Source organism: Adiantum capillus-veneris, chromosome 5 (assembly GCF_014529385.1).
Source record: "Adiantum capillus-veneris isolate H3 chromosome 5, ASM1452938v2, whole genome shotgun sequence".
Classification (NCBI taxonomy): Eukaryota; Viridiplantae; Streptophyta; class Polypodiopsida; order Polypodiales; family Pteridaceae; genus Adiantum; species Adiantum capillus-veneris.
Window position 1 is genome coordinate 142,276,017 of NC_140935.1, and position 17,384 is coordinate 142,293,400.

The window sequence follows — 17,384 nt, forward strand, 5'->3', positions numbered from 1 at the left end:
GGCTATGGAATGCAAATCCAATCAAGAGCCATGCTTCAATGCTTAAGCTTGCCATCTTCTCCATTTTCATTACTATGCTATTATGTATGCTAGCAAGAAGAGTAATGATAAGTGAGGAACTATTTCTTTCTCCTATGAAATGTTTCTTCTTCCTCTTCCCTATCCTCATTCCCCGCTAGCTCTCTCCACCTTCGAAGGTGTTTGAGGCCTTGGGACTGAGGCTTGGGATAGTTAATGCTTTCTACAAGTTTATGTTATGCTTGTGATGCACGAAGCTTTCCATCTTCATTCCATCACGTAGGTCTTTCCATCTTCATTCCATCACGTAGGTCACAAGGAACACAAAGATTGTATTGTACCAAGTCTCTCTTGATGGGAGAAACTATAATAAAAATGCCTATTGGAGGGGGGACCGTCTCCATATGAATTCGGTCCTCAACTTTGTCATGTTCTCTAAACTCTCTCTCTTGCAAAAGTGTTGGACGGGGAGCTACTCACACACCCATGAAGAGCATGCAAACACTACCTAGATCAACATAATGTCAATCGAGGACAAAGATGACACGATAGGCACACGGAGGAAATCTCTTTAGCTTGTCAGGCTGAGACCATCCTACACATACAACACTCAGGAAGGCCAACTAAACCACAATCAAGGATCTGACTGCTCTCAACTACACCACCTAGCCACATACACACATACGGAAGGTAACTCACCTAATCATGCCAGATTCGTACGAAACTTAAGGAACACCATCCCCTCACTAGGATACACCTGTCCCTAAGCTTCTACACTCAAAACCCTCACTCTAAACCCATCTGTTGAAAACGCGTAGGATGACAGAACAAAATTTTGAAAGTGCCCGAAAATGAAATTTATGAGTACCTATGCGTAGCTTATGTCGCCACGATTCTATAGACTACTAGCACGGAGAAAACAGACATCGTTTGATACACTTACGGCCACAAATAGCTCGTAGATGCATCGGCGTGTGCGCTTCGTCTCGCGTGGAATGCTTGGCGTTGTCGCGTAGCTCTCCTCAAGCCTACAGCAATGGTCTAGTCGGATCTCCAATGTCTTGAGAGAGCCGGGCGTAGCAAGAGGATAAACCTCACGCTCACTCTCGTTCTCTCTCACACACAGTAGACGGCAGCACTAAGTTTTGATTATGATAAAAGTCTCTTTACAAAATGACCTAGGTACCTTATATACTAAGGCTACCTTAGGTTTAACAAAAAATGGGGTTGAAAGGGTCAAATGGCTTTGTATTTACAATCTGGAAGTGCCATTGCACCCCGGCTTCTAAAACTAGAATAACTACTCACTACAAATGACGTTTATAGCCATAATCCGCAGCATTTCATAACTCACAGAAGATAAGACTTTGGTACGAAACTTGGGTTATGTTGTGTTGTTGACCCAGCGGTCAACATTCCCCCCTTTCGCGTTCATGTCGTCCCCGACATGACCTGATTGTCGATGGCGATGTGGTCTTTGCTGTCGTTTTGTTGTAATAAAGAAAGTAGAGACTATAGCCTTTGCGGTAGCTTGTCTTGTTCGTCCAATTCGATGTACATAGTCTTCACATGATTTAGGAAAATCATAATTGATGACGAACTTTATGTCTTTCACATCCACGCTCCGAGATGCAGCATCTGTTTCTGTCATTATAGGTCTACTGCCAGATCTAAATTCAAAAAGAACCCAATGTCGTTGAACTTGACTCTTATCAACATGGATAGAGAAAGCTCCATCCATCACTTGCTCCAGCAAATCTGTCAATTCGGAGTATTTGTGATTCTCAGAAACAACTTCTACAATCTGTAAAATTGAGTGATTGGCTTTCTGATCTTGTGAGCCAATGACAACTTTGTAAGGATTTTGTAGAAATTGTATGGCTAAACCCTTAACTTCTTTAGGCCAAGTTGCACGCCAATGCAAAGTCTGTCTGTCAGGCCGAATCCAGGACGTAATTATTCTAATTTGAGGTTCAAAACCCTGCCAAGCATTCGATGCGCATTATCAAGGACAAGCTTTTGAGATCCTCTGATTACTTTTATGTCTGCTCTTCTTCATTGGGGACTTCTTTGTTCCTGTGCAATCATGTTGTTAGTGTTGTCTGCAGCTTTGTCATTGTAGGCCATTCTTCGACTCGCCATTGAGGAGAAGTATGCTATGATCTGAAATTGGTGCTCCAATTTATTTGTCAATTGATTTGAGTAGCATTTCCTTATTGTTGATGTAGAAGGAATATGTACAAGAGGATGGTGATAGGTGTCTTTAGATTAGGGTCTGAAACCTGGATGACCAAAGGGAAAAAACCCGGTGGGAAAAAAAATGCCTTTGGTATACACTCTTATTGGAGTTGAGCAATTGAACGTGAAGTACATGTTCATGAAAGGTGAGTGCTTGGGTGAAACACGGAAAGAGTGCCTGCTGCAAGTGCCAATTATGGGACACTCTATATGCATATGAGAAATTTGTCACCAAAAGCATGCAATGTGAAAGCAGGAGATGATGGGTGTTTCGAGGAATAAATGTAGCACATGTGACATCAAAAGATGTCTCAATAGCTTCCACCTTTCCAAGAAGGGTTTTCGATGTAGAAGTTTCTCCACTCGCATCTCACTGTGCTCAGTACGTGAGTGTCTTTTGGACCTTCTCCTTCACTTCACCAGACTTAAGTACTTAGACTTCGACTCTTTTGCTCACCTTTACCAGCATGAGCGACACAATGTAAATATGCTCAACTCTTCCAGCTTGAGCAGTACCTAGAATAGCTAAGACGCTTAGACCACAGAGAATATTACTTGAAGCTTTGGGACTAACACCTCACTCATTTTGTGGTGTAGCTACTCGACTCAGACTTGTATGACTTGTCAGTTGCCTGTTGACACTGCTTTGTGACAAGTTCTTCGGCTGTTGTAGTGGCTGCTGAGACATACTTCGTGAAGTTTCATCGTTTCCCTGTACCTTCTTCTCTTTGTAGTGCTCAGGCCTCTCGTCAATCTTTTCTTCATGTGGATTATTGATTTTTTTATTTTTTTCTTAATAATAAAGAAAGAAAATCTTAAAACAACTCAACAAAAGAAAAATCATTCAAATAGAAATCTAAATGCTATGTACACTATACACATGTCCCTAGGGGCTCATATATGGATTTTGTCTCCATACTCCTCTGTAACACGACTATGAGGGCATATACTCTAAATTTCATCAAAAAATTATCACAATAAAACGCAAAAATTCAATGCATCTCACAAAACATTGCCCTCTAATAGTCATAATGTTAGGTTCGCATTCATAATGCCTCCCCCCTTCCTATTTGGAGTCATCCTTTACGACAGGGTATCGCAAAGGGTATGTGTTGTGCTTGGGCAATTAAAAGTTGTGCCTATGCAGGCCTTGTAATGTAGCCCTATTATGCATACACAGTCAATGCATGGAAAAGATTTATGTTGTGTAAGATGTGGGTATAAGCAATTTGCTTATTGGCATTTGTTAGCAAGGCTTCCTATTCTAAGCAATGTAATGGTCTTTGAAGCTCCTGTATCGTTGCTTGATTGAAGCGACTTGCTCTCTTCTAACTGTATTGTAATCGCAGGAAGAATTGTAAGAATTCAAGCGGCAATGCACTGATAGCAGTTTTGTTGTTCTTCTTTGGGACCCATTTCTTTGCAATTATTGGTTGTTTTGTTGCTGACGCTCGTTTGGGAACCCATACTTGTCCGTGCTTCGTTTGTGTTTGAAGAGACTTCTTCGGGATCCACCGTTTTGTTGTGTGAGTCAACAGTGGTCTTTGCTTCAGCCCTTGTACGCTTGGTTGGGGACGGGATTTAGGCTTTGAAAGTTGATACTGTGGTTGTTTTGGAATCCAAATGAAGTCCTGATTTTTTTGTGCCTGAATCAACTTCTTTGGAGCCCAAACCTGAGTTTTGAAAGCTTGCGACTTTGCGATATTCTTACCTGTTCGTGCATGCTTTCCTTGTTTTTGTTTTGGTGTTGGATCTTGGGATTTGTCATTAGAGATCTTTGTCTTCTTGATCCATATCTGTTTTTGGCCGATCTGACTTTTTGGTATCCAGATTTGTCAAGCTTTTTGGCTTTGACTTGTTGTCATGTTCTTTTGACCTGTCATGGTTGTTGTTGCTGAAGGGGTTGGTGATAGTGATGGCATGAGTTGATGATAGGGGATATCGTAAGATTCATCACTATCGCTACTATCCTCAGCAAGGTTGACTTCTTGTACTTTCCCTTGATTTTTTGGCTGGTAGTGGAAAGTTACTGTCTGTTTGCTCGTGGGTGGTAGTTTCTTGGAGGCCTTTTCTAACCCATTGATTAGAGCATTGTTAGCTCGTTGCTTTGGTCGTATTCCTCCTAGCTGAGTCTTTGCATCCTTATTAGGAGCCATGTATGAGGATGCTTGTGGTGGATGTGTCTTTACGGAGGACTTTGGAATCCACTTTTGATGCACTTTATGACATTGATTCCCATGTCGTTGATCTTCTTGAAGCTCGAAGTGTTCTACAGAGTCATAGAACTCGTCGTCTTCTTCATCTTTTGATTCTCCACATTTCTTTGTTTGCTCCTTATTTCGAGAGCTTGTTGATGTCTGGTACTCTTCGTTTTCCTGGATTACACTCACTGCAAAATAAGGAACGACATCATAGCCATTTTCAATTGTCGCATGAATGGTCTTCCCAGAATGATGTCATAGTTGTTCTTCTTGCCAAAGTCAACAATAGCAAAAGTGTGTTCATATTCAATGCCACAAGAAGTAACAAGTACTTTTTCTAGCAGTCCTATGGGCTTTTCCTTGTGTCCGTCTGCAAGCTACAGGGTCATTCGTGTGGATATCAAGGCAGGTTTTCCCCATTTTTTCCAAACCTCTTTGGTTGCAATGGCCATGCCAGCTCCACTGTCAAGGATTGCCATGGTTTTTACACCATTGAATTCCAAAGGAAGGGTGGTGTTTCCATCTTCCCCCTCGTAATACTCGCCTACCTTGTTTAATGGCACTGGCCTAGCATTTAGTTGAGGCATTTCAAGCTCTTTGATGCCTTCCTCGATTTGAGTCATTGGGGTTTTTACACCAAATTTCTCTAGACATTTACCCACATTAGACCACATGTTTGGTCTTATTCTGAGCAACTCGGCTAATGTTATTGTACAGGTGACTAGGGTAGATAGAATATCGACTAGCCCCTTTGAATCGATGGCCTTGTTAGGAGTCAGTCTCTGTGATGGGACTGCAACCACATCTGACTTGGTCTCGTACTCTCCCATGTAGGACGGTAGTGTTCTTAGAGAATGGGGTTGACTATCCATAGATTGTACAGATCCTTTCTCGCCCCAATACGATTGCATGTCTAGATTCATTTGAGATCCAGTCTCAAATTCCTCTATTGGTGGTAGAGACACTCCTCGTTCATCACCAGTCTTGTCTACTCGTCTTCTTAGGTCATCGGCTTCATTGGCCTCTTTGACTTGTTTCCACAATTCGTCAAGACCATCTATCTCTTTACAATCCTCAGGTGTAGCTTGGTGAAATCCCTCGGAAGAGTTATCCGTGGTATTCAGCACTATCCTTGGTTCTAATGCTGGGTCTTTGAGTTTTGGTCTGTGCTCATGACTAGAATCTGTCTCTTTTAGTTCCTGGTTTGGTGGGATTACTTGTGTAGGCATGACACGGATCACATCCTCAGGTTTTGCAACCGGTGGTTCTAGTAAAGCTTGGGCTGTTTGAATCATTTTCTGGCACATTTCAAACCTGTGCTTTTCTAGTTTCGCATAGGGATATGTCATCCACCTTTGTTCTTGGGTTTGGTTGGTTTTGAGCTTCACATCATAGGCTTTCAAGAGGGCATCGAATGCCTCATTAACCTTCTATGCCAATACAGATCCTCCTGAACTAGCACTTCTCGGTTTCTCATCCATGGATGGTTCTTCTAGAGGTTTAACCATGTGTGTAAGAGAAGGTGCCTCCTTTTCCTCATGTTGTTTTATCTTCTCCTGAGCTTCGGTAAGCTTCTCAGCTAGGGATTTTTGCTCTCGTTCCCTACGTGCTTTCATCCTAGTCTTTCTAGCTTTCCAACTATTTCGTTTGCTCTTGGTTTTCTGACTAGGTGCGTCTGTCTTTGGTCCATCATCTGTCTTTGGATTCATGTCACTTTCCGTGTTCTTTGTCTCTGGATTCTCATCAGCTTTCTTTTGAGCTTGTGTTCTCGTAACCACTTGAACTGGTACGACATTTTCATTTTCTGAGCTACTAGAGAGTTGAACAATCCGTGATACATTTGTCATGATTTTCCTGATTTGGTTAGGGTTTTTCGGGCAATCGGGGATCAAGTGAGTGATGCCACACTCAAGACAATAAGCATTTACTTCAGTGATCTCCGTATGAGGACATTGTTTGACCAAGTGGTTGTCATGACTTTTGTGACAATCTGTCTCTGGTTGAGGAGATTCTTTTAGCATTTCCTCTTGGCTATAAGCAAGCTTTAACCTAGATAAGCCGTTATTTGCAATGAATCGCAATGTCCTTTCGTCCATTTCATACCTTCTTTCTTTCGACTGAAACCCAGGAGGTGGAGGTTGTACCGGCCTCACCACTCCATGTGTTTCTCTCACATTTTGTTTCTCCGAAGGGTAGTACTCACTTTGGTTGCTATACCACATTGTAGCTGGTACTGGCGTTGGTTTATTTGATGCTTCCATCATTGGAATATATCTCATGTCTACCGGCATTCTAGCACCTGGCAGCAGCGGAGGTTGTTGTCCTAAGACGAGCTGTGGCCTTAAAACTCCTACTGGTCTTGGCACATTCCCCGTAATGTATCTAGGTGGAGTAGGTGTTTCTGGAACAGGTTGTACATACCTCTCCCTAGCATTTTCCATGCTATAATAGCACTCTTCCCTTGTATGGTTCGTCCATTTTCTCTCAATTTCACACCACTTCGGCTCTCCCGAATCAGACCTTACAAGAGGAATCAACCTCTTGACCAAGTCGTCAATAAGCTTTTCTTGATCAATAGGTGCCGTTGGCTTGGCAATGGACTCACTTATCTATGAAACACTGTGCTGAGAGGATGTGTCATCTCCTTGACTCTTTAAGTCCTTTTCTTTGTATGCCTCACAAATATCCACTAGATAAAGAGCTTCTTTGATCAACTCGTTTAGCGTCATCCTCCTTATCATATGCAGATCCTTCTGAAGGCCCTCATCTCTCATTCCCTGGATAAAGATCAGCATCAGTCGTGCTTGTGTAGGTAATTCCGCTCTCGGACAGAGCTTAACATATCTCTTGAGTCGTAATGATGCTTTGCGTACTGATTCATTCTCTTTCTGTTTGAATCTATGGATTTGCGAGACCGTGTTGTGAGCAATGCCTTTTGGCAAGAATTCTTCAATAAACTCCTCAAACAGCTCATCTAGGGTCTCATAATCCCATTTTTCCACCGAGTCGAACCATGTAGCTGCACCATCTTCTAGAGTCAATCCAAATCCCACAAACTGTGTCGCAAAATTTGAAACTTCCTCTGCTCTAATCACTCTTCTAAAAGCCGTTACGTGATCTCTCGGATCTTTATCTCCAGGGTATTTTTTGTTTACCCATTTTTGGACTTGGGATGGTCTAACTCGTCGATTGTCTACAAGTCTAACTAGAGACTCTCCCAATCCTTCTCTCGTTATCGCTCTTGAAGGGAATCCTGGTGGCTCTCTTCTTGGAATTCCTATAGGAATTCTCGTGTTTGGGGGAGGCATTTGTGGTCCTTCATTGACCAAATATCCACCTCTTTCTAGTACATTCTGTGGATTTGTGCTTTCTACAACTCTGTATTCTCGTCCATACTTGTCGACAACTATAGATCTCCATTGACAGTCGACTCCGTATGTGTAGACATATAAGAGCTTGTAATCCGTTATCTCTTCTAGGTATGGATCTGAGCACCTATAAAGATTGACCTCATTGTCGTCAATGTATCTATATAGTCCTTTACTCTCATGACCAATCATCCAAACTCTCTCAACAAGATGGGTCTTTATCAATTGCAAGTTTGGAAGATCCATTGTGGGAGGATATTCCTCTATCGTCGGGATCTCCAAGCTTGTGTAAGCTGCGTTTGAATCTAGGGTAGACATGATTTCTGGGCTTAAGATCTTTTGCTTGGTTCAAGTAGACTTAATCCACTGTGTTCAAGTGCTTTGGTTAGTGAAAAGTCGAAACTATGTCCAAAACTGCAACCGTTTTCTCACAATTCTCGCAAATTATCGCTTTTAGACACCCCTGACTTCCGGATGAATTTTGAGGCCTTAAACGATGTTTTTTTCAAAGTTCAAGTTTTGCTCTAAGATCTATAGAGCCGTTCTCAGGCTACGTTTTGATATAAAAACTTTTCCGATCCGATACCGTTTGTGAAAGTTATGGCCAAAACAGTGAATTGCAGTTTAGACTGGTCAAAATGAGTCCAAATTCAATTTTGAAAAAAAAGATTTGAGATCTCTGTGACACTGTGAACACTTCTGTATGGTCAAAAGTACAATTGAACCCTAAAACTGGCCTAGAGACATCCTACACGTAGTATGTCTATATGCTCAGAATTTAACAAAATTTGGTCCAGAGACTCCCCTTAAGTCCAGCAACACAATGGTATGCTCAAATTTTCATTTGGATTTAAAAATGGCCTTGAGACATCCTACGCGTAGGATGTTTTTTTGCTCAGAATGACTTGAAATTTTCACCCCAGCTTCTCCTTGATGTGTTGATCACATTGGTGTGCTCATAAGTTGGTTTGGAGTCCTAAATCAAGCTGGAGACATCCTACGCGTAGGATGTCTCTTTGCTCTGTTTCAACTCAAACTTGCACTGTAGCTTCCCCTTGATGTGCTTAACTCACAGCTATTTTTACTTTTTGATTCTGACACCTATAGGTTGGTCAAATGCTCAAGAATCTGTTCCAAAAGCCTGATGTCTGTTCTGATGAATTTCTAAGTCAAATCAGCTCCAAATTGGACCAAATTTGACTAGGAGGCTTGCCTAAGGCTATATGACAGCATGGTATGGTCACAGTAGAATTTTGGCCTCTAAATCATGCCTTAGACATCCTACGCGTAGGATGTCTAACTGCTCAGAATTGTCCCAAATTTGAACCATAGACTCTCCTTAAGGTGCTGATCACTGTGGTATGCTCAGAATTTTGTTTAGAGTTCAAAATCACACAAAAGACATCCTCCGCGTAGGATGTCGTTTTGGCCTGTTTGACCCCAAACTTGTCCCACAGCTTTCCCTTGATGTCAGCAACCCAGTGGTATGCTCAGATTTTAATTTGGATGTCAAAAGACCCCAAAACTAGGTGTTCTTGCCTTTTTCAGTCAAAATGCTAAAGTTCGCTCAATCTTCCCTTTCACTGACCCAAATGAGATGAAATTTATCACATGCACTCAATACAACATTTAGAACATGCCTATGGAGTCATCCCATGGTTTGGTCTCAAAAATTATGCCTTGGGCACAATTTGGGTAGGATGTATGGCACTTCTCGTCTTTTGGCTTTGATCTGTCAAAATTTGGTCAACTTTCCACTTTCCAGGTGAAAATAGGGTAAAACCTACCTTCTAAACACACTGGTAACCTCAGATTTTCAAAATTTCCACCAGATCACCCTGTAGACATCCTACGCGTAGGATGTCTACTGATGAGTTTTTAAGACTGAAGTGTCCCTGATGCTTCCTTATGCTCTCAGAAAGTGCAAGTATGCTTCACAATTGCAAAAACATGCAAAAATCACTCAACTAAAGCCTTTTCTGAAATTTTACGTTTTCTGACTCCGCCTTTTGGCTTTTGGTCAACAAAAATAGGGAAAAACACCCAAGTCAATATGTTACTAGGGTAAAACCTACCCTCTGAACCCACTGGTGCAGTCAGAGTTTTCAAATTTGGTCTCCAGAACCCCCTTGAGACATCCTACGCATAGCATGTCTATGTTTATAGAATTGTAGGTTTTCTTCACAGAACCCTTGCAAATGCTCTTTTATATGCACAACATCAGTCAGTCATACAAAAATATCCACAAAAGCTTGTTTAATGCATTTTTATCCACAAAAGCACACTTTTCCGTGATTTTAAATGCAAACAAGCACTTTAGCAAATAATTCAGTGCTGAATAGCTTTAGATCAAAATCGGATCACTTACCTAAAGCTACTCCTACAAATCATATGGGGTTTTGCATCTATGAGTAGAAAAACGCTTCACTGCCACACACGGACTAGTAAACGCTTTATCACCTCACAAATCACTCGACCACCAACAACTACTCTAATCCACAGATTCTAACTAAACCTATCTAGTCGCAGACCCTCGGCAAGACACACGCTTCATGGCTATCCACTTGATCACGGAATATCCTCTTCCGGATCCACTTAAGAAAAACGCTTTCTTTAGCCGAAACTAAATCGAGCAACCATCACACGAGTGTTAGTAGGAAACCTACTTAGGTCCTTGTGTCCCCGGCAGCGGCGCCAATGTTGGACGGGGAGCTACTCACACATCCATGAAGTGCATGCAAACACTACCTAGATCAACATAATGTCAATCGAGGACACAGATGACACGATAGGCACACGGAGGAAATCTCTTTAGCTTGTCAGGCTGAGACCATCCTACACATACAACACTAAGGAAGGCCAACTAAACCACAATCAAGGACCTCACTGCTCTCAACTACACCACCTAGCCACATACACACATACGGAAGGTAACTCACCTAATCATGCCAGATTCGTACGAAACTTAAGAAACACCATCCCCTCACTAGGATACACCTGTCCCTAAGCTTCTACACGCAAAACCCTCACTCTAAACCCATCTGCGGAAAACACGTAGGATGACAGAACAGAATTTTGAAAGTGTTCGAAATTGAAATTTATGAGTATCTATGCGTAGCTTATGTCGCCACGATTCTATAGACTACTAGCACGCAGAAAACAGACATCGTTTGATACACTTACGGCCACAAATAGCTCGTAGATGCGTCGACGTGTGCGCTTCGTCTCGCGTGGAATGCTTGGTGTTGTCGTGTAGCTCTCCTCGAGCCTACAGCAATGGTGCAGTCGAATCTCCAATGTGTTGAGCGAGCCGGGCGTAGAAAGAGGATAAAGCTCACGCTCACTCTCTTTCTCTCTCACACACAGTAGACGGCAGCGCTAAGTTTTGATTATGATAAAAGTCTCTTTACAAAATGACCTAGGTACCTTATATACTAAGGCTACCTTAGGTTTACCCAAAAATGGGGTTGAAAGGGTCAAATGGCTTTGTATTTACAATCTGGAAGTGCCATTGCACCCCGGCTTCTAAAACTAGAATAACTACTCACTACAAATGACGTTTATAGCCATAATCCGCAGCATTTCATAACTCGCAGAAGATAAGACTTTGGTACGAAACTTGAGTTATGTTGTGTTGTTGACCCAGCGGTCAACAAAAAGTATTGTTCATGCCAAGTTAACTAAGTACCATGTTTATGTTGCTACTATCAATTAAGTTCACCCGCTATGCTCACAAAGTAATCTCTCAAACGTGCTTCACCTAATTTCCTAATTCCGCTACTCTCAAAGTTCATAGTCCATTTCCATTACATTGGTATTAGAGCATTTGGTTTCTCTTTTCTTGCTTAAGAAGAGGGGTCCTTAAGTAGCCTATTAATGGTTGTTTTTGTTAATTATATTAGGGTAAGTGGGTTTGGGATCTATTATCGATTTTGTTGAGCCCACAATGTGGAATATGGTGCACACCTAGGAAGCTTTGGTTTTAATAATGTAATCTATTTAGACTTGACTACAGCTTTACCATTATTGAGCCATAAGAAGTCCGAAAGGCGCTATCCCTCGGCAACTTTGCTATGTTAGACTCACTCCACTACTCTCTATAATTAACGAATTTGAGCCGTGGGTGTAGATACTTAAGTGCCTATTTTCAAAGGCTAAGAGGAGTAGCAACTAAGGTTTTGAATTGCCAAAGCATACACTAAGTAAACATATAAGTTTAATTAACATGGCTGACAATAACCAAGAGAGTAGAATGAACAGTAATAACTTTGATTTTGCACATGAAGGTGCCAATGATGATGCCCCCATGTTTGTCAATTATCTTGTCACTAGGTTGCAACAAGCTATGGGCAACCCCACTTTGCAAGCCGAAGTTACTCAAAAACTTCGTGCTTATTGGATTTCCTTTCCTCTCCAAGAGGAGAGAGAGCTTACGAGGCCTCTTGAAGAGACCCCCAAAAGAAGACTCTCTCCCATACGAGAGGAGGAATCCAAAGATCAAGAAAGCAATGAATCCCTAAATTCCTCCAAAGATGTGACTCCAGAAGAAGGCAGACTAAAAGATCGCCAACTCATCCCAAGAGGAAACGGTTAACCCATAGTCCTTCTCCTCGTCACTCCAAAAGGGAAGAGAGGAAACCAAGGAAGAAAAGAGCAAGAAAGAGGTCACCCTCTTCTCCTTCTTCTTCACCTTCCTCCTCTATTGATGAAAGCTATGGATATTCTCCTAGAGAATATAAGAGGGGAGGACATCGCAAATCTTACCCCGCGTGGCGAAGGTCACAAAAGCTCAAGAAGTTCAAAGAGGGAGGAAAGAGTATCTCTTTTCTCATCTATGATGGCACCTTTGGTGCTACCGACCAAGTATTGGCCTTTATCCAACAATTTGATGCGGCCTTTGGAGACGAGGGCTTCACGGAGTCCTCCAAGATACACCATGTAGCTATGCACTTCCAAAAATCGGCTTGTCAATGGTGGGCTAGCCTTTGTGGCAATGGCGAAGCCTCAAAGACATGGAAAACTCTACGAGTTTCCATCATGAAGAAATTCCTTGCAAGCAATGCAAAGGACAAAGTGCTCACCATATGGTGGAGTTTAAGGCTTCTCTCTCATGAGTCTATCCACAAATATGTGGACAAGTTTTGGGATTTACATCTTAAGGCTATTGTCTTTCAAAAGATAGAATTTGCTGAGCAAAAATAACAATTTTGTGCGAGATTACCTGAAGAGATGGCCGAGTATGTCAAATCTCAACGGCCTAACTCTATTAGCAAAGTAATCCACCATACCGTGGTTGCTTCACGCGTCAATTTCCAACAAGGGGTTAGACGGAATGTCAAACCCATGGAAAATAAAGACAAAAGTGATGCAAAGGGAAAAATTAATGCCAAAAATTTTTCCCGCGGCCATTCCGACAACAACAACAACAATCGGTCCAAGGAGAAAGGAGTTTACGAAGGTAAAAATAAACTCTCTCCTGAAGAGCTTGAAACTTTTTGCAAGGATCACAAATGTTTTAAGTGTGGGGAGCAAGGACATGTCTATCGTTCTTGCCCCAAAAGAAATGCTCGCAATGAGACTCCTAGAGCTTCCACTATCGAAGCTCCAAAAGAGGATACTCATTGCAAAGGATCACCTCTCTCCTATGCTTGGGGAAAGGTAAGCGAGCATGATGCTTTCATCTTGTTTGACCCTAGTTCTACACTCAACTTCATATCAATGGAGTTGGCCACCAAGTTGGGCATTCAAGATTTTGAGATGGGAGATGCTGTAACTGCCGATGCCACTTTCAAGGGACAGCAAGCCTCCGTTACTCCCTTGATTGGGAAGTTGAGGCATCATGTCCAAAGCTATGTCGACAAGGAAGACTTATTTATCTCTCCTCTCCAACATGAGGATGCTATCCTAGGGGTACCATGGTTCAACCGCATGGCTGCCAACATGAAGTTCCCTGAAAGGAGAATCTACTTCACCTACAGGGGAAAGAACATGTATATAGATGCTAATGAGTCTGGTCGTACTATAACACTTGTAAATCCTCTCGCCCTTGATAAATCAATGAAAAGCTCAGTTTTGCGTACATGATTTTTGTCAAAGAATCCCTAAAAGGTCCTAATGTTTCATCAAAGGTGAATGGTAAGAATCAAGAAGAGTTAGACTTGTCTAACTTTCTAAAAGGATTCCAAGATGTGTTCATCAATGATATCCCTATGGACTTACCTCCAAAACGAGGGGATGATGACCATCGAATTGAGATCCTATCAGGAAGCTCACCGCCTAACAAACCTCCCTATCGGTTTCACAAGCTCAACAAGAGGAGATCATGAGGCAAGTACAAGAATTGGTAGACAAAGGAATGGTGAGGCCTAGCTCCTCTCCCTTTTTCTCTCCAGTCCTTTTAGTGCAAAAGAAAGATGGTACATACAGCATGTATGTGGACTTGATGGTACATACAGCATGTATGTGGACTATCGCGCACTAAACCATATCACTATCAAAAACAGATTTCCCGTACCTCGGGTAGAAGATCTGTTTGATAAGCTACAAGGTTCTACCTACTTCAGTAGGATTGACCTTAAAAGTGGCTACCATCAAATAAGGATAGTGAATGAAGATATCCTAAAGACCGCGTTTCGTACAATGTTTGGCCTTTATGAATGTCTAGTTATGCCTTTTGGCTTGACTAATGCACCAGCTACATTCAATCGATTAATGGAGAAAATTTTTAGACCCTACTGCAAATTCACTGGAGTGTTCTTTGATGATATCATCATCTACTCCAATTCCTTGGAGGAACACAAGCAACATCTCCAAGTGATTTTTCAAGCATTAAGGGAGAATAAGCTTTTTCTCAATCAAAAGAAAAGCAAATTTTTCCTTCAAGAGATTCAATACTTAGGTCATATTATCTCTCGAGATGGTATCCGTATGGATCCATCAAAGTTGGAGGTAATAAAAGCATGGCCTAATCCAAGGAATCTACATGAGCTAAGAAGCTTTATTGGTATGTGTGCATACTATAGACACTTCATAGCAAAATTCTCTCAAATAGCAGGACCATTACATGACTTAATAAATAAAAACGTTAAGTATTCATGGACTGCTAAGGAGCAAAGTGCTTTTGACAAGCTCAAAGAGAAGTTTATCTCCCAACCAGTCCTTATGCTTCCGGACCTCTCAAAGCCATTTGAGGTCCAATGTGATGCTTGTGGTGATTGCCTTGGAGCAGTCTTGCTTCAAGAAGGGCATGCCATAGCATATGAGATCCGAAGGCTCAACACGGATGAAAGGGTCTTAGGCATTTATGAGAAAGAGATGTTAATTGTTCTACAAATGAGGTGGGAAAATTTTCTTTCACAATTTAATTTCCACATTCCTCACATTGCTGGTAAGCACAATCAAGTGGCTGATGCACTTTCACGACAACCAAAAGTTAATGCTGTGTCAATAGCAACTCACAATGATCTATCTTCTATGATAGATGAGTATGCTATTGACCCTGACTTTAAAGACATAATTTCAGCCCTTGCTTTGGGGAAGAAAGAGGAACCATTCACCTTGCAGGATGATTATCTTCTCCATGGCAATATGCTATGTGCTACCCACTCCCTTCGTGAGAAAGTCATGTATGAATCCCATGCTCTTCCCTATCCCTGCGGGGACGCGATTTCTGGGCGAGCAGTTTCTGGCAAGCGCTTTTTAAGACGGGCGAGCGGATTCTCAAAAGAAGGGACAATCTACCCATCTCTCTCTCTCTCTCTCTCTCTCTCTCTCTCTCTCTCTCTCTCTCCAACTAAAATTTGATTGTCATTTCACGACCAACTTACATTCAAACAAAAAACACCGGTGAATCATTCAATACACTATTAATAAGAGAAATAGCAGTTCCTTACACACAATTAGGGTCTATTTCATATAGCAAACCCCAAATCTATGAGTTCCATTGCATCCAAAGTAAATACATATGGGGGGTGATACATCATGGGTGACGTGGAGGAAAGAAGGGCGGTGGGGGGCCATATCCTCTAGGAGGAAACAAAGGTCGTGCCAATGGGGGCAGTGCACCAAATGGTGGGGGAACTACTCCAAATGGCAAAGGGTGTGAACTATATGTGGGGGGGGCTGCAGGTAGTGAAAGAGGCAATGGATCAACCCCGGGTGGGGCCTCAGATGTGGAGGCAATGAATGCACTGGGAGACGGTCCAGTTGCACGCCATGCCAAAAATGGGGCTGTGAAAGTGGGATATGGTGCTGCTACTGCCCCGCCCTGACTGCTGAGTGGTGTCGGGAACGGTGGGTCAAGCGGATGAAGCTGCTCGGACACCTGCTGCGGTTGCTCAGTTACCTGAGCTCTGACGCTCCTATGAAACATCAATGTTGAGCCTAAATCGAAAGGTAGGCGCTGAGCTGGATCCAAACAAGCATTGAAAACTGCCCAATCCTTCTCACAACCGATGCAATGTCTACGTAGTAGTAAACATTGTGCTGCCAATGTCCCAACTCCTGCAAAACAATCCAACACAGCATCTCCCATGTCTGTGAAGGTACCTAGTAGCCATCTACACAAAAAAAGTTACCTTAAGATTTATTATACCTATAATTTTATAGGAACAATAAAAACAGCTAACAAAAAAAATCTACTACCTGGCAAACATTGGACTCCTCTCAACACCTCTACGAAAAGGCCGGCCCATACGATCAAGCGTCCACTGTGTGGAATCTGATCCTGGTAGCTTCTCCCACAACATGTCGTCATCTGCAGAGAAGCCACGTACATTTGCTGCAATCTCTCCATCCGCTCGATCGTACCTCGGAAGCCAACACCCACCAGTTCTAGGGGGTGAAAAAATGGCTAGCAACAAAGTACCAACCTGCGGGGAGCAAGTAAAACATTATTTTTTGACCCACGAACATCGAAGTTACTATTCATTATCAAAACAAAAAAACAACATACCCCCTCTAAATAGTCATGAACAGTCGTACAACTAGCCACCGGTAGCCGTAAGTACAATATCCTCAACAGCTGGAAACCAACTCCCTCTGCCTTCGAAGTGACGATGGAAAGATGTTCTGCACGACATGTCGCCACAATCATGCCATCCACCAAAAGAAACTTGGATGCCAGAAGGAATGCAGCATCCACAAGGTCACTATCCCATTGGTTCCATATAGGAACCCCACCCGTGCTAGCTGCATGTGGCCTAGTGTGTAAGGGAAAGGCCATGTACACCAAACGTACACCACCCAATCTCAAGCTGGGGTTCATCTGCCATGTTCTTGATGGAGAGCCCAAGAATCTACGTAGTGACTGCATAGAACTACATGTAGTTTTTGTTAGCACTATGAGTGTGCACAAAACTATGATTGTAAATAAGCGTGGCTTACCTATCATTGCACAACACATCTGGAATAGCTTTTGCCAACTCTTTGGCACTAGCATGCACTTCAAGGTGGCGTGGCTCTACATGCATATCTGTATATAGTAACATAAGATCAAATATATCTTTCAAGCAATGCTAAAGAGAACAACACAACATTAAGCATTTTCACGTACTTGGAT